Source organism: Chelmon rostratus, chromosome 19 (genome assembly GCF_017976325.1).
Source record: "Chelmon rostratus isolate fCheRos1 chromosome 19, fCheRos1.pri, whole genome shotgun sequence".
NCBI classification, from domain to species: Eukaryota; Metazoa; Chordata; class Actinopteri; order Chaetodontiformes; family Chaetodontidae; genus Chelmon; species Chelmon rostratus.
In genome coordinates, this window is record NC_055676.1 from 7,597,430 (window position 1) to 7,616,199 (window position 18,770).

The window sequence follows — 18,770 nt, forward strand, 5'->3', positions numbered from 1 at the left end:
GAGTTGATGGAAAACATCAAATCAGCGCTGACGGGAAATAAACTCAAGATGGAGTGCAGAGCAATGTAAAGCAGCCCTTCGCAGCCTATTGCTGCACTTCCCTGACATTGCCTTTGTAGTGACTCGTCTTTATGCGAGGAAGCAATATCATATGTGCTGTGTGAAGAAACAGTAATGGGAACAGTTCAAGGGTCATTATGAGCGCCATGAATCACTTGAGGCAGACAGAGCGTTCAGGTGTGAAACATATCTCTCTCCACTGATCTGATTTCCAGACAATCATACACGGCAGATTCTTTGTATTTGCTTTAGGTGGGCTCACGAAAACAATCAGCACAATCAAACAGCATACACTACACACAGGCATCCCATCAAGCCAATAGGAAAAGCCTTGTGTGTTCGTGTCCCGGCTCTTGCCGTCTCCATCCGGCTTAACGCGGAGAGGCGCTGAAGCGTTTGAAGTAAGCAGCCACCACACATTATGCCAGATGAAATGCTATCATGCGTGGTCGCTGAATGGTTTGTGTCATTAAGAGAATAAGGCAAACAGGGAGCCGAGAGCGCTCAGAACCTGCCTGCTCGCGCGCCTTTCTGAGGGGAAGGCAAGATTAAGGGGATGCTCAGAGGCTCTCGTCTGTCAAGACTTCAAAGATGCCATCGACACTCCTTGTTTCTGCCGGCGCAGCGACCAAATCGCACACACTCTGCCGCCTCTGTGGCTGTCAAAGCTCCTCTGACATCCCCTTTATCAGGTATACAGGCTTTAATCCAGACACGGATAAATAAATCAACACACGGGGGTCCCACTCTTTTCAGCGCCTCCTGGTGGCAGGGTATCTGCACAGCCAAGAAAAATATCAAGAAGTCATTAGTCGTCTGCTGGGGACAACAAAGAAGGGCCAATTACATGGTACAGAGAGGATAATTAATGCACGATTGTCAAATACGCACAAGCAAAGAAGTGAATTAACCAATAAGCAGGGCATTTTTTTTCCCCCTGGCAGGAACGTCAGACAATACAGTGCAGATAACGAGCAAGAAAGGAAATCAGCAGCAGCGTGAAGGCTTACACTTCCTGAATTGGGCTCATCTCCTCCTACACACCTGAATTGAATTTCAAAGTGTATCTATCAGTTTCTACAAACAGAGAAATGTGTTGCTTTCCGCCTTTTTTTTTTTTTTTTCGGGAGCAGAGATCCATTTTGACACCCAGTGCAACATCTGGAGCAGACAGATGAGAGGAGAACAGAGGAGTTTGAATTAGAGCTGACACCTCGACATGCAGGCAGACACGGCGCACATCAGAGCCAGCCCTGCGCGCCGGGATGGACACATCAGTCTGTTTGGATATCGGGAGGATCCTGAGTGTGAAAAAACACGGCTGAGTGGGGCCGCGGGAAGCAATCTGAGATATCGACAATGAAATAAATACAGAGGAACAAACCAAAGAAACAGCAGTGTGTACCCAATATGACTGCTTTAACTCACAGAGAACTTCCTGGGAAGGAGGAGGGGGGGGGAAAAGCACACACCAGCTGGAAAGACATGGTGTTGTACCTGTCTGGGTGTATTTCCGTTGGTTCTTTTCATTTTATTTTAACAGCAAAAGCGAGGCAGACAGAGATCACCACAACAGAAATATGATGTCTGAACTGAGAAGAGAGATCTGTTGTTCCATTGTTCTGTTTGTTTGTTTTGAAGACCAGTCTGGCAGCAGAAAGCACATCCCTTTCAGAATACAAAAGATGCCTTAGAGGCAACATAAGTGAAGTTTTATGCTGATGACTGACTGTTTGACAAACATCGGGGGTGAAACTGCAACTCTGTTCAGCGAGGAAGAGGAAGAAGGCGCTGGGAAGAAAAAAATAACAGGAGTACCTGGGTAATGTGTAAAAGAAAAAGAGAAAAAAGGGGTTTAAAACTGAGGGAGTGAGAGGACAAAAAAAAAAAACCTAATTTATATCCTATAAGAGGAATGTGAGGCACCCAGGGGGGCCCTGTAAGTTGTGAAAAATTAAAGGAGACGGATTCAAACTGTCCAATTTCCACATCAAACAAACCCTGGGCTCCATGCTCCTGGAGAGGCTGCCTCATATCCAACACATAGCCTCAGAAAAAGGTGCCCCCCCCCACCCGTGCCTCCTCCTCACCGCCCCCCCCTGCTTCTTCATCTCCTCCACGAGTCCACCACTGCAGCCGCCACGTTTTTTTATTTTATTTTATTTTATTTTTTTGTACTGGCACTCTCCATTTCCTCAATAACCCCGCTCTCTAATTCCCCTAAGCACTGTACTGGTTACACTAGCCACCATCTCTCCCCTGCCTAATTATACCCTTGTGAGTCTATTAATCAACTTGTGAATTATTTAAGAAGGAGAGCTCCTCTGCCTGTAACTGGCTTTGACACTGTGAAGGAGAGACGAGAAGAGAAAGGCAGCGGGTAGGTGGGGGGAGGCTAAAGCAAGGGAGGGAGGGCAAATGTTAGGAGGGAAAGAAGGAAGGCGGTGGATGGACGGAAAGAGAGAAAAGAAAGGAAATGAAAAGAAAGGGAGATGGAATCAGGGTCTTCTTGCATACGTCCCCCGAGGACCGGGCTGCCGGTGCAGCGCTGCACCCAGACGAGACAAAACCCCCATCAACATTCACCCTGTTTGTTTTTGTTTTTTTTGTTTTTGTTTTTTTTCCCTTCCCACCCTCTATTTTCATGCATAAGTTTTCATGATAAACAGGAAATTCATGAATATATGGAGTGATACAGTGAGAAATGGAGGCGGGGGTAGACAGTGGGGTGAGGTGAAGGAAGAGAAACAGGAGTGAACAGTCAAAGCCGAAGAGTGAGCTGAGACTGGGAGGGAATTGTGTAGACAGCAGGCTGCGCACACACACTCACAACACACACACACCTGTGTACACATGTACACACACACACAAGCAGATGCAGTCACGTACATTTGCACACACGGGCACGCCACTGCAGGCGAACCGGGGTCCTTCTGCTGTTTGACAGGAGGCAGCGTCTCCCCAGAGCAGCAGGTATGCGTGGCGATGGTGATGATGATGATGGTTGTGGTTGTTAACGTGGCGGAGTCTTTCCTCCTCCCGCTTATCCCCCCAGATGCAGCCGCTCCTCATCAGTCGAGAGGAGAGCCTGACCCTTCTAATGACTCCCATCGACACTGACGCCCGCCATAAGCAGCCAGGGCAGGAAGAAACAAGCGTGAAAGTGAGATCATTATTATTTTCATAATGTTTTGTGCTCTCAGTCGGACCCCTGGCGCATCGCCGCGCCGCCCGCAGAATCGTAATGAACTCCAGTCTGAGGAGCGTTTTGGGGGCAGAAGAGAAGAAGTTTATTCGAAGATGGCGTGCCAGTTTAAAGCATCAGTTCACCCACATTACAAAGCAGTATATTTTCACACTTACCTCCATACAGGTAGTGGTGTTATTTGCCCAAATTTTGAGACATCCGCCTGTAAGATTTCTGCCTACAGCCCACAACAATGGAGGTGAACGGAATTTCATTTGTGGTGCGCAAAGCATTGAAAATGACATTTCCAGCACAAATAAATACAAAGCAAAAAACTGAGAAGCAACCTCTCCTTGGAGACCAAGGAATCGTTTACAGAACAACAGTTTTCAAAGGGACTATTTTTTTGGTAGAAAGTAGTTCCAAAGTTCTGTGGATTATTGTCCAGAAGGAGTCAGGCTGAGCATTTAACCTCAGTACTTAGAGTTTCCACCAAAATGTGCCAGTAGCACCAGGTGTCAAGTATGGTTGGTACCAAATGCTTGGTCAGATTTCTAAGCGTGTTTAAGATGAGGTTTTAGATATCTGCCTCTAAGATTCCTGCCCTGACCATGTGGTGGCCAAAGAACTGAAAAATCAGGTTCAAACTCAACATCTGCTGCCTCGGGCTCGGTGTTGTGGTGGTGCCAATACTGCATCTATGTTTTAGTAAAGACGCAATACAATTCTGTTTTGATGCGTGTTCTTTTGCATTTTAACACCCCTATTTCATTTTATAAAACCTGCTCAAAGCATCAGTATTACATACAGAATTTTTCCTGATTTAGATCAGGAAATATCTGATAAAATAACAAGCAAACAAGCTTAAGCAGCTGACCAAGCCTTCAATGCCAACTACTTGATATTTTTCATACATGTTGTCTCGGACTAATTTCAGCCGGTAACAAAAGGTACTGAGGTTCTGTATGCAGCCCAACTCTAGAGACTGTGTGCCGGTTACTCTAGATACTCCACAGAGCTCGTAATCAACACTTTTTCTTTGGAACAACTTGATAACAAAACAGTCTCTTACTAAAGGGATGACTTAAATGTTATTTCTGAATAGTGTGAGCACCACCAAGTCCATCCACCTCCATTGTTCTGAGGGGGGGTGCAGAAATATCCGAACTATCTTCATACCTAGAGACCACAATACGTAAGTGAGAAAATCTATCTTTTGTGATTTAGGTGAACTGACTCTTTAATGCGCTGCCCTCCCCCATGTTTATTGAGCAACCAAGCCTGTGGGCTGCATGCTTGTGTGTTTTCAGAAAGAGTGTGTGCGCAATTTCTGCATGTGTGAATATATATATGTGTGTGTGTGTGTGTGAGCAGCACATCTCATTAGGCCCGAGCGGTGCTGTTGTCTGCGAGGGTACGCAGGTTCACACTGCTCCGTCTCTGTGGGATGTTTATTAAATTAATAAAAAGTTGCTCAAGGCGAGCTGTACTGTGGAATGCCCAGGGCTCGCTGTGATTGGCACTCTCCGCCGCCCTGCGCTCTCTCCAGGGTCCGCCTGCGTTTGCTTTAACTAACTGGCCGTGACTTCGGAGAGCAGGCTGACATGAAGCCCCTCTCCTCTCCCCCTCTGTTCTCCCCCCGTCTTCCTCCCATCCATCTCGCCCCTCCTCTGTCTCACTGGGCCCCTGCTTTGAATGGGAGTACAGACAATCAGTTAAAAAAAAATACAGAGAAACCTCCAGCCAATTCTTGTTTTGATAAGGACTTACTTTTAATTATCAATAATCAAGTATCAACTGGCCAACCTTAAAATTTGTCTTGGAGGACCCTCAGCAGACATCAGAAAAAGCAGAAAGTAGAACATATGAAAGTTTGCGTGCAGAAAGGTGACGATCTGGGCAAATGTGTCTGCTGTGATCAGGTTCTGAATACATTTGTGATGAAAAATGGGTCATGCTACTGCTGAATCATCTTTTATTTTAGATTTACAGCGCCTTGTTTAAATAGTTGTTCATTAAGTTTGGGAGGGAAATTGTCGAAACCACTCCCCGAGCTCGTTGATTGGCCTGGCTTCCTCACTGGATGTTTTTCAGACTAACAACAAAAGCTGAGCTCATGAGATTTACGCTGGCTGTTCAAGGGCAACTAATCATTATCTTCAACTTCCTGTTTGAGAGCCACATGGTTTTCTTTCCTAAACAAATGTGTTTGTTTAGAGCATGGACCAAATTGTAGTCTCTTGCTCTTTGGTTTCCGTTTACCCCACATTATAACTCGTAGCTTGGAGTGCTTGGTGATGTGGCTTTAACACAACACCCCTCCGTAAACCCTGGCAGGAGGCTGAGCGGGAGGCTGAGGCCTGGGGAGCCACACAGAGAGGTCGTGGAGAGGAAGCAGTCTTTCTATAGAAAGAGAATAATCAGGCAGACAGGGCGGACGGGACTCCTGAGGGGAAGATGAGTCTTGACTGTTGGAGAAAAAAAACAAAACAAAAAATGAGTCATTATACAACCATTTCTCACTTCAGACAAACACTTTATTTAGACTACCGGCATTATGTTCCAATTAAACACAAAAGAAAAGTCTGGCATTTCAAACTCTTCAGAGAATCTGCATATTGCCTTTCAGGAAAGAAAAAAAAAACAAAGGGAAAAAATTAAAATATATTATCATCTTTTAAAAATCCTTTTAAAAATAAACAAGACAAACACAAACAAAACACAACAAAAAAGCCCCACTCTGTCTCTTTCACTTTATATCTCTCTGTCTGCTCCGCTCGCTCCAGCTCGGCTGGCCGACTCTCTGAGGAGGAGGAAGCTGAGAGAACTCATTTGCATATAAACTGTGAGAGGCAGGGATTGTCATCGGCGGCACATTAGACGCAAGGAGCGCGAAGGGAGAGGATTTTCATGTGCAAATTTCAGCCTCACCAACTCTGTGCATTATTATTTCATCAGCGCCTACGAAGGAAGCCCCTCCGATCCCCAAATCCCGCCATCATCCCCACGGACACTTCAAGATTCAGACCAAATCCCCCCGCCGCGCCTCTTCCCCAGAAGGCCCCACTACTGAGTAGCTGTTTACACCGGGGCCCACGATGCAGGAGGAGTCAATCCGCCTCTGAGACAGCCGCAAGATCAGATAAGAGGGAACCGCAGGAATAGGGAACAGATATACACCAGTTGTGACCAGCAGTACTGGTGTTCCTTGCATTAATTGCTTGTAAACTGTGAGGCTGGAGGCTTGCTGGCTTTCAAGTTTAAAAAGGAGATTACAGCCAATTAGCAGGGCCTCTGAAAACCCTTTACTGCCTGGGGAATAACGGCTGATCCCTAATGTGGGACAGCTGTGTGCAACAAAGGAACAGTCGCAGTCCTGCTTTTGAAAACACACTTGCAAGCAGAGCGCTTTCAAAACACACACATATTGCGTGCACTCACGTATATAATCTCACATGCAATCAGAAAAAAAACCTGACTGATAGCAATAGCTGCAAAGAAGTACTATTACGAGCATTAAAAATGAATGAGTACATAAATGCAACCAAGCAAACAGACACACACGTGCACAAAGTAGGCACACGTTCCCAAAGTGACAAAACGGGAACAGACGGGGAGGTAAATATGTTTTAAAAGGTGAGGGGAAAACGTTTGTGGGTTGGGGAACGTATTTCATCCTTTTAAATCAATTTGTCAGGCTCCTCTTAGAGCTGCGTTACCAAAAGAGCAGAGTGTTTCCCTGTAAACTGCCATCTTTAATTTCTTTGTCTGACATGCTCCACTGTACCACGACACACCAGAGACCGAGCGTGAGGTGAGCAAAAGGTTCAAAGCCCAGATGGGAGCAGAGCCTGTGCCCCCCTGAGCACCGTGGATTACCTCATTCACTCTCATGTCAAACAGAAGGCAGGAAGAGGAGGAACACAAGTCAAAAGATCTCCACAGGCTCCGTAATCTACGACGATTTATGCCGAGCCCCGCGACTCCCACTTACGACTCTCGCTCAGTGATTTCCTTCTTCCTCTTTATCTTTCCTCCCCGTGTTTCATTCCACTTTCTGTCTGTTTTCTGTCTGTGTACCTTTCTGTCGCGCTCGCTCTGCACCTGCACATCCACGGCAACACCCCGCCGCCACCTTCCTCCTCCTCCCTCGCACCCGCGCGCGCATTAGCAAAACAGCTGTGTGCCAGCTACTCCGGCTCCAGGTAACTAGATTCAGATCATCCGCATGTGAAAAGGTAAGGGTGAAACGCAAGTGTCTGCCAGCTGTTTTTTGTTCTGGTGTCAACAAAGTTTCGCAAAAGTACAATAGATTGTTCTATATACAAAAATAAAGGGTGTGTACACAGCCAGTGTGTGCACATGCTTTAAGTTTGAAAAACACTGTTCAGCCGTGGAAACTGACAGGAACACCATTAAGCAAAGGTTTACAGGAGGCCAATTTAGCTAACGGAGTCTTTAAAAATGAGACGAGGAAACTCCTCAGAGCACATTTTTTGTCTTGCACTTGAAAAGTTGAATTCACAATGGATAAAACACACCCCTGCTCTATTTAACACACATTGGGGTTTTGCAGTTACAGCCTTGCAGTATGTCCACTAGCTTGTGGTGGCTAACGTTAGCTAATGTTAGCAAACTTCAGGTACATATTGCTGCTGTGTAACTGACATGACTGAGACAGCTCACTGACCATGACTCTTTTCTTCTTGTGCTACTGTTAACTTCTGTTTTAACTTGCACATTTCAGTGATTTTATCACAAAAGTAAAGTAGAAGTAATTACTCCTTCTGGCCATTTTGCCACATCCCCGCACAGCCCAGCCTTTGAAGAACAGTGACCTCAGCAGAAAACCTACAGCACGGGTTGTTTGTTCAGATCCTTAAAATGACCAGGATTTACTGCAGGAGTTCAGTACCTGCACAAACAAATGTTTTACAGAGTCCACAAACTGAACTGATAGCTCAGTAACTCACATGGTGCTGTCACGCTAGCCGTGACACAGCAGTAAAGTCAAGTACTGAACTGTATGTTAGTTTGTGGTCGACGGCTTAACGAAGGCCGTGCAAGTCACAGAAACAAGTACGATGACAGATGCATACAGTTGGCTACAAAGTTATTAACCTCACAAACTTTCCTAAATATTGTTTTGTACTGGATGGAACAAAGTAATTGAACCACCAATTGACTGTAATTGTTGATCTTACCCTGGGGGGCTGATCAGAAAACGGTCATTTTGGAAGGTAATGACAAATAATTAAACTGTCATTTAGTTAACCAGGTAGTTTTTTTTACTAAGTAGTTTGTAAAGAGCAGACCTGGGATCAGGTTTTGCCCTAATACATTTTGGAGGAAATGTAATCGCTACGTGGATTATAACATTTTTTGGTCCAGGAAGTGCTACGTCTTGTACCACACAGAAATCCACTGTGAGATGGCTGGGTTGGATGGAGGTCATACAAGGCAGGTTTAAGTCACAGCAAGGTTGAGGTTAGGTGGGTACTGGGCACCATCAGTTCCATTAACAAATGTTTTTTTTTTTTAATTCTCATTCCTGATCATACTGCTCTAACAGATAGAGCACTCTGTTTTCTGATTTGTTCCCTGTGCATTACCAGAGCTGAAATAAAGTCTATTCATCATGATGGATAAATATAAAAAAACTAAAAACACAGACATTGCCCTTTTGAGTTCTTCAGTATTTAACCAAGACTCTCTTCCTTTCATAACCATAAAAACACTCAGGCACAAACAGATTTTGTGAGGAAAACAGGCAAAAAAAAAAAAAGAGTTAGCAGTGATCATTTCCTATAAATTATTTTGTGGGCCCACACACTCTGACGTACACCCAACTGTATGTCCACACTCTGATCACCTGATTTTTTCATCTGGTGCTTTCCATCACTTTGTACAGGTAGGTGTCCCGTCATGTGTCTGTGCTCAGGGGAGTGTTTGTTTATTGCATGAACCTCTCAGGAAAGCCAACAGCTGTTTCCAGTCGGGTTTCGTGGCGACACCGCCATCATTCAACATGATGGGTTTCGCCTTTGCATGCGTCGCAGTTAACCACATCCTAATTAGAACTAATGACTTGCTCGTTAAAGAGCCCTACAGCTAATTGGCATACTGAACTGCGAGCAGGGAAACACCACAAGGAGGTCAGGAATTTAAAAAAATAATGCAAAATTTGTAAAACGGGGCGAGGCTGACCAGAGAAAGCTGCTAACCTTCTTATCAAACTGCATTTTTAATTAGAGATAATCAATATTCAAGGCAATGGATTTACCACAGTTTATATATCCATCATGGATCATAAATACTTAATGCTTAAAAAAAAATCAGAAACCCCAACACACCCAAATTTTTATTCCCCAAGTTTATGGCAATCTGGCAAATCAGATATGATTAATTATAAATTGAACCATTACAGTGCGCTTCAGAGGCTCACGTTCACAAATTGCATCCACAACTGGGGTTGAACATGAATTCGCTCTCCTGGTATTTCTGCAGCTCGTATGCAAAGTCGCCGGGTCTGATTCACATGCAGGGTCCGTTCTGCACCCTGTAGTTTCATTTAGATCAAAAAGACTCAGACAGAGAATCACGGGATATCCAGAATATCTGATCATTTCCCCCCCACCTCACCTTGCCTCTGAGAATCTCAGCTGCTCCCGAGACGATCTCATTAAATCAAAGATGTAAGAACCAGAGAGAGAAACATACAACAGAAACACAGCCTTCTATTGTCTCTGCTGTAAGACACAGTGAATCCAGGTTAAGTGCTTCGACAGTCCTCCATGTTGGACCATTCAGGTGAACGGCAGACACAAGTGGAAGCTTTGGCAGTCACACCACATTAGTGCAGTAACCGTAAAAAGGCCTTTCAGGGATTTGTTCCCTAAAAATACTCTCACACCACTGGAAGCCAGAGCCTCTCAGGAGCCTGATTTGAAATCTTGCAGCCCGAGGACAAGGCAAGCAAAGGCAGAAAAATAAATAAAAATAAAAAAAACATGCCCCCAAACCGCTCCTATTACAGACACAACACAGCAAACAGTGGAAAACAATAGAGTTATTTCAGCGCAGAGCAGGACGGAGAGCGATGGCATCTTGGGGCAGAGGGCTGCAGGGCTGGGTGGGGGCCTCCCGGGCGGAGGTGGAAGGAGGGGTGCTCTAATGGGCTCGGGGAGGCTGGCGAGCCCTGCTGGAGGCCCACAGGAGGCCCTAGCCTGTGGTCTTGCCTTGGGCAGGCCTGCCACAGCAGCAGTCAGGTGGGCTGACAGACTGAGGGAGAGGAGGCCCTCCCCTTGTGGCCTGCCATCAACCCCCCCACCCCACACACACACACAAACACGCACCCTCCCTCTGCACAGATGTTCAGGGTTTGGGGAGCAACAAGCTGTGCAGAGACAAACAAAGACGCAGATTTAATATCTCCAAGTTGCACCTGAGTAACATCTTTCACTGCATTGCTGTAATTGAGACAATCTGCGGTGGTTTTTAATTTAGACCAAAGCATGTGTTGACGTCTCTGCTTCCAGATTAAAAGTTAAACATCTGCTCATGCAACATGAGGTTAATTAATTAATGGTCATTTACAGGTTTGAATTAAACATCAACATGAGGCCTCTGCGTCCACACGCGAGTACAAAGTTGTTGTTGTTTTTTTGTTGTGTGTATAAAAGACAAAAAAGAGGAGGCATCAGTGTGAGTCTGCACATCAACACACACGCCTTTTTTCTCAGGTGTGTCGTGGAGTTGCTCTGTACTTACACAGTCGACCTTTAGCCCCAAAGCTCCCTGAAGCCCCATCCGCAGAGCCCACTGTAGGAGGTAAAGATCAGGGCGGCCCAGCCTGGACTCTCCCCTCCTGACCGCCGAGGCGTGTGAAGCCTCTGGCATGACTCTCAGCATGGGAAAAGTGCTGCTTTATCACCGCTGCTCAAACATTCATCACACAGCCTCTCCCGCAGCGCGCTCCAAAGGGAGACAATAGCGCCTCCATCAACTCCCATCAGAAGCCGCCGATTCAGGCAGAAGGTGGCAGAGAGGCAACTTCAAAGTTCTCCGACGGCCCGGGTCGACGCTCGCATCACACCGAAGAAGAAGAAGGAGAGGAGAGGAGGGACAGTGGAGGAGGAGCGGCTCTCTCCAGTCAGGAGGGAGGTCATTATCAGGCCATGTTTACGCCGGCGAACAGCGCACTGATGTGTGCTGCTGTTTTTGGAATATAGCACTGCAGGCAAAATAGTTTATGTGCCTACGTCTGTCTATGCATGCACGCATGTGAGTGTGTGGTTGTTCCAAAAGCCCACTGAGACGACACCTTAAAAGGTATTTGCATTATTTCCTGCGTAGAGAGGTGAAGGTCAGTGTTTCCCCAGTGAGTATCTACATTTTTGCACAAACAGCAGGAAAATTCTTTCCAGAATATGGCATCAGGAGATTTAGCAAGTCATTTGATTTGTTATAGGCTCCCAAAACTCTCTTTTATTGTCTGCAATGAGGCACTCCCAAATCCTAGAAACTAAATGGGAGTTTAGAATTTTAATACAGATTTAATACAGATTTCTGAATAAGAGAAAATAAGGTAGTGAATTTATGCATGCTGTAAATAGCCATTGACCTCCATCACTATCATTAAACTGATGGATCATTCTTTTTTTAATTGGTTGTTGCAGTGAATATTCTGCTTCATTTTTTTCTGGCCCAATGAAGGTTGATCACTGAAGCCATTTTTTTCAATACATTTAATGCTGACAGTGTGCAGGAGTTCATTCCTTCATCCTCCTACACACCTGTCTATCAGGTGTTCATTCAACAACAGTTATGCATGGGGGTGCATTCTGTTCACCAAAAAATGATGAATGATGATAATTCTCATAATTCTCAGCATCACAAGATATGGATGCTGTAATTACCAGAAAGAACTTCTAGCTTTTGCTTCTTTGGTAAATGTAATGCAGGCTGAAACATGAAAACCATCCAAAAAACTTTTGGATGTGTTATAAACAGATTTTTTTTGCATTTGGGACATTTCTCATCAGTGACTTAAGCTGGGCAGGAACTGTACGACTTGAGCCTGATGTCAAGCACAAATGTGGTTTAATTCAAAAAACCGCCAGTTTGTTGCAGGTCAGGTTGGTGGTCTTGCAGTTTTGAGCAGTTCTGTGATCTGATTTCCCTCATATAGCTTCTGTTGAAAGATCTGATATGAACCACAGTGAACATACGATTACAATTATTATTATTAGAGTAGTATTTTACTATTTTACAAGCTGTGGCTGACAGTAGTCTTGACTGTGCTGTATCAGAAATAAAACTGAACTCAGACAGATCATATTGTCTGCACCCTTCTAACTCCACGTCCATTTCCTTCTCCTCCTCTGAACACATTTTGAGGACGCAGCCATCTTGTTTGAATTTTCAACGGACAAAACCGACCAGGGGCTCCGCGTTTACGTTCCGTGTGAGCATCCACGTGGTGATTCGTTCAGTTCGTGCACTGTGGCTTTAAAAGTGTGTATGTTTTGGCAGCGCAGAGAAGCTGATTGAAGTGAGCAGTGTGAGTTAACTCACCGCAGATTGTGCAGTGTCTGTCCAGCATTTAGAATGAGTCAATTGCTGTTTGTTCTATATGGGCATAAAAAAAACAGTTGTAATCCTTGTAAGAATAAAGAACAATAAATGAGCAGTTATTTCTCTCAGTGGCAGAGATGTTTACAGACCTGCTGTGTCTCTCCTGTATCTACAGACCAGTTAACCCATATTTCACAAACACACAGAGTGACTGAAAATAGAAAAACAAAGTCAAACTATGCCATATCACTGGTGTCAAGTGAAGTATGATTGCATATTTGAATTGGAAATCTGGCAAAGTGACGCTAACAACCTCATGCACTCGCTCGGAAGGCGAGAAGAGGGTTAAATGAACAAAGCCTTGAAAAAGAGTCCAATTCTCCAGCTCCTGCCCCAATCCTCGCAGTTACCCCCACAAAGTACACAAGAAAAAAGAAAATAGTATCATGCATATCATTCATTAGCAGCAAATAAAAGAAATTCTCTCTAATAGTGCCCCCAAATCCCCGAGCTCCCAGCACCACGGAGCGGGGAACTAAAGAAATGGGGGAAAGAGATGCAAAAGGAAGCCGTCTCCCTCAAGTGCTTGTTAGGCCCAAATTATTATGGCGATGAATAATTTTAAAAATAAATAAGAAAATAAATAAATAAAAAAAGAAACATTTATAGATCTAAGTATTATCAGAGGAGCCGCGGGTCTGTTGCCAAGCTCTCTGGGCCCGTTTGAAATCCGCCTTTGTTTTTCACTTTGATCTTTAACTGCTAACCTATCCATCGCTTCACCTGGTCCCCTGTTAGCGCGTCTTCACCCACTTCCTCCCGTTAAACTTTTCTCTATGTGGCACGGCACTGCCCGCACTAAGTGGTAATCATAATGGCATCATCATCATCATCAGCCTTCTCTTCGTCGTCATTAACTTTCTGTTCTTTCACAACAGTAATTAACATACTGCACAGGGAGCAGGATCAGGCAGAGAGATGCAGGAGTAAATGAGGGAATATAGAGGAACGCAGAGCAAAGAGGCGAGGGAAGGCAGCCATGTTGGAGGAAGAAAGACAGGAAGGATACATGAGAGAAAACTGCGACCAGCTCCTCTGCTCCTGCTTCCTCTCCTCTTATCACAATTTCTCTGATTTCCTTTCCTTTCCTTTTGTCTATTTTCATCTCACTTCCTTTCCTTCTTCTTTCTCTCATACTTACTGTATAGCTTTTCTACTCGTTTACTCTTTCCTCTCCTCATTTCCTTCCTCTTGTTATTTCTCTAATCAATGTTCCTCTAATCCCCTTTTTCTTTCTTTTGTTTCCTCTTCTCGGCTCCTTTCATTTATTTTATTCTCTCATTTTGTTTTGTCTCATCACCTTTTTTCTCCTCTTGGTTCCACTTCTTCTTGGTAATTCTAATTTCCTCTTCTCTCTTCTTGCTTCCTCTCCTCTCATTTCCTTTTCTCTCATCTTATTTTGCCTTTTATCTACTTCTCCTCCTCTTCTTGTTTTTTCTCTTCTTGCTTTTCTGGTTTCCCTTCTTTGTCCACATTCCTAACCTTTTGTTCACCCTCCTTTCATCTTGGTTTTCTTACTTCCTCTCATTTCCTTTTTTCTCCTCTATGTTTCTCTTCCCTATCTCTTAATGTTTCCTCTTTAATTCTTTAGTATTAATTTTTTTTTCTCATCTCATGTTGTCTCCTCTTATCTGGTTTACTTTCTTTTTTCCCTCTCCTTGTGTTTTTTTTCCTCCTCTTGTTTCATTTTTTCTTTCATCTCCCCATCTACTTTTTTCCCTGAGACTTCATCTCATTTTCTTTCCATTTCGCTTCCTCTCCTCCTCATTTCATCTTCACTCACTTTTTTCTCCTCTCACCTTGTTCCCTTTCCTATGCTCTCCTCTCATTTTGTCTTATTTAATCTATTTCCCTTCCGTTTTCTGTCATTCTTCTCTCTCCTCTTATTGACCATCTCATTGACTTTCTCCGTTTTTCCTCTTTCCACTTTTTTCCTGTCCTTTACTTTCACTTCCTCTATTCTTGCTCCCTCTTCTTTCAATTTGTTTTCCTTACTTTTACTACCTTTAATCTAATTTCCTCTCCTTGTTTCCTCGACTCTTATATACTTTCCTCTCTTCTGTTTTCTCACCTCATCTCTCCTCGCTTCCCTTCTCACTCACTTTCTCCCCCCTCATTTTCCTCTCTTCTCCTCCCCGTGTCTCCTCTCCTCCTTTCCATCCTCCTCCTCCTGAGGTTTCTGACCTCCAGTACAGGGACATCCCAAATCCTGTGCTCTGTGCCCGGCCTCTCATTGATATTGTAATGAGACGTATCCCAACATCCCTTCCTCCCTGTACTCATCCCCTGTACACCCCCTCTCCCCTCTATCTTTCCTGATACCCTTCCTCACCCCCTCCACCCCCTTTGCTCCCTGAGCCCCCGAGTGGCTCGCTCGATTCCGTTTCATCACACATCAAACGGGCCTGACGCTCTCCACGCAGGCAGGACCCAGGGACTGCAACATCTGCACAGGGAGGCATACGGGGGTGTGGGGGGGACTCCGGCCTCTGAGGGGGGGGGGGGGGGCGACACGTCGTGCTACGAGCAGATGTCACCGGGACCCGAACAGCAGGCTGGGGGGACGCCACGGGGAATGAGAGACGTAGTTAGGGACCAACCCCTGCAGCCCAGCCCAGGGAGCATGGAGAGAGGAGATGAACCCGAGTCTCTCAGAACACTCCTCCTCTGCTCCCCTCTCCTGTCCTCACCTTGCAGCCCAGCCCCCCCCCACCCCCCACCCCTTTTGACAGTACAATTAGGTAATTAGTCACCTCGGCGCTAATAACCTAATCATTACTTGTCTGCGTGTGTTTTCTCTCTATTTCAAAATCTGTGTCCTCCACAGGCACTCCCCTGAGTCCTGACGTGGAGGTGGAGGGGCAGAGGAGGCGTACAATTACCTTTGTCTGGCTACTCCCCGTGGCACAGAGAGAGCGAAGGCTCTGATTCAGACCAAAGCAAAGACCCTTTTTAATGGAGACAGAGAGCCTGCTCTTTGCAGAGGGTCAAGATTGCTCTCACATCCATTAACACCAGAGCTATTTCATCATTGCCTCGTTCTGGCAGGCGGGTGCTGTGGAGGGACTGTGATCAGCCTCCGTTGAGCGTAGTTGCTGACATTTCCCTGGTTAGTGAAAGTGGCAATCGGGAGCTTGCGCTGTCAATGAGTCATCAAAGGGCTTGTTTGAGAACAGCTGTTGACGTCAGTGCACTGCCACAAGCATTAACCCTAGCTGAGAAGTGAAGTTTTTTTTTTCTGAATTGCTGATGATCCTTTCATCTGCATGGACAACATGCAGATCTCAAAGTTCACAGAAATGTTATCTGTCATCAAACAGGGATCATTTTTTGACAGCATTTTTAGAAGAATTTGGAAGGCAGAACAATGACTGTGACTAATGTAGCTTTTGCAGGTTTCACCCTTTATATATATATATATATATATAGTATCTTATATTTTATATAGCTGTGCAGTATTTTGCAAAGCATACATTTAAAAAATATAGATTTTTTACAGTTTTATTTTCCAAGAAGCTACTGGACTACATTAATTTCAGTGCAGTACGAAACTCAACTTAGATAACACATCACTGATGAACAGATCTGACCTCTATGTCTGCTTTTTAAAAGTTATGTTGTCATCCTGGGCTAATTATTTTCATTATTTTTTAACACTAAGACTTGAGACATAAGTTAGAAAAATGCGGACTTAAAATCTTAAGACTGAAAGCAAAAAAACACTGATGTTAAAATTTCAAAACAAATAACAAAGTATAGGCAATAAAACAACTATGGAAAAAAAAAGTCTGCAGCCATGCTAGTGGCTCTGTGAGGCTGCACTAGTGCTTTGAGCTAAATGCTAAAGACACTCAGTGATAATGTTACCATGCAAATGTTTAGCAGATATGATGTGTATCATCATCATCATCATCATCTTAATTTAGATGCTTATTAGCAAATGTTAGCAAACCCAAAGTACAGCTGAGTGTGATGGGAATTTCCTCGGTTTGCAGGGATGTGGTCATAAACCAAAGTTTTGAACAAAGTAAAATTTCTGAACAAAAAGGTGAACCGACTGACAGAAGGTTATTACTGTCCCTGGGCTATTAACACAGCTCTGAACACGAAATGTTCAAAACCAATGTAATTCTAATAGTCAGCATTTAGAGACTTGAGAGACTTTTATCTTGAATTCTAATTTGCTTTTGAAGTCTTCAGACTTGACCTGGAGGTGTCAAAAATAAAAGCAGCTGCGCTTTTAGTCGTGCTACCTTGCGCAGATTAAGTTAAGAAAAATAAAAGAGGACGTGATGTTCCCTGAGCTGGATTATGCATCCATCTCGAGCAAATTTAAAGTCTGCACAGAGATTTTATACCAAGCTGAACTGAAAGAAGACCAATAACTGCTTGGAAGGTCAGAGAAACATTCAAACATTAAAAAATATGTAGCTTTGAAAACAGTCTGCGTAAATTAATGTAAAGTAGCAAATGGGCTAAAATATGCAGAAACATCGACCGTCTTTTAGCTGACCTTTCCTGGATTTTTGAACTCGATGCATCAACCACATATACTTTTCCTTTTCGTATATTTTTCAAATCTCCGCTGACTACAAGTCTCCCAGCAGCACGGGAAAGCTGCTCATCTTTGCCATGAAACCACCCTCATCCATTCCTCATAATCTAGTCTCATGTTTTTGGTTTGTGGAGTCTGGATCCCCTGCTGTGCTCGCAGCGACAGCCATCGTGTCGTCCTCTTTATTATTCAGATTTCTTGGAGCCAAACAGCTGTTTTGCATGGCAGATTGAATCAGAGCCTTCTCTGACTCCTGACATTCAGGTGACAGATAGAAGGACTGAGTTCTTGAATTATGGCATGGCAAACACCACACAGACAAGTTGCTGTTGAAAACTAGCTGATATTGTAATCCCCAGTACACCGATGAAGAATTGCAATAGACTGTAGTTTTTAAATGTACTGTGGGGGTTGTTAGTGTGAACTCTTCACATAGTGTACATCCATACTTGTATATAAATTAAGTTTTACAACGAATAAAACATCTTGACTTCATGTGCAGGGATTTTTAACTGCGAAGACAAGCGTCAAAGCACAGAGAGAGAAAATTAATCGCTGCAGCCAGTAACAATATTTCTCCTCCGTAACAAACTGCGGCAAATGGATTTCACAACCAAGTGCACGGAAGGCAGCAGCCTTTATTAGTCAGACCTGAATGCATTACTTTAGCTTGACGGCGAAGTCAGCGCACTTTATCACGGTCCGGGTAATGAGAGATAACTTCCCTGCGTCTGCGAGAAGCGAGTCCGGCACCACAACCCCCATGCATTTTTTATCAGCCGCAATTACTCAGAGCTTGTTGATATTTCCCATTCGTTTCATTTGGGAACATTTGCATCAGATAACCAGCGGCCTGCTGTAGGGCTAACTGAGCCATGCTGCAGTAAATTATAGGTCTCCGACTGTCCGACAAGTCACCAGAGGATTTGCTAATGGCCAGGCAGCAGCACAAGAGGTCAGTCAGTTCGTTTTGACGTCTGGTCTACACTTGTCAGCTCTCCAGCTCCACAGTTCCTGGGTCAAAACTTGTGAAAACGATGTGATCGGTATCAACGCACAGGAGGGTCTGTTTTTGGTTAGATTTTGTGAAATTTAGTGCAAAGCCCCAAAAAATGAATATAATTTTTATAACATTTGTCAAGAAAATAAGTGCATGAGGCCGAAAAAAGTTTTTCATTTGCTCTTCTGATACACTATTTTGTTTTCTTGGTTGCCAAATTAATTCAGGTGTGGCCTATTTGACACGCCATTACTGTTCAATGGGTTAATTAACTGCAGGATGTATTTACATTCAAAGCATAAGTCTATATATCTAAATAGTGGCCATAAATC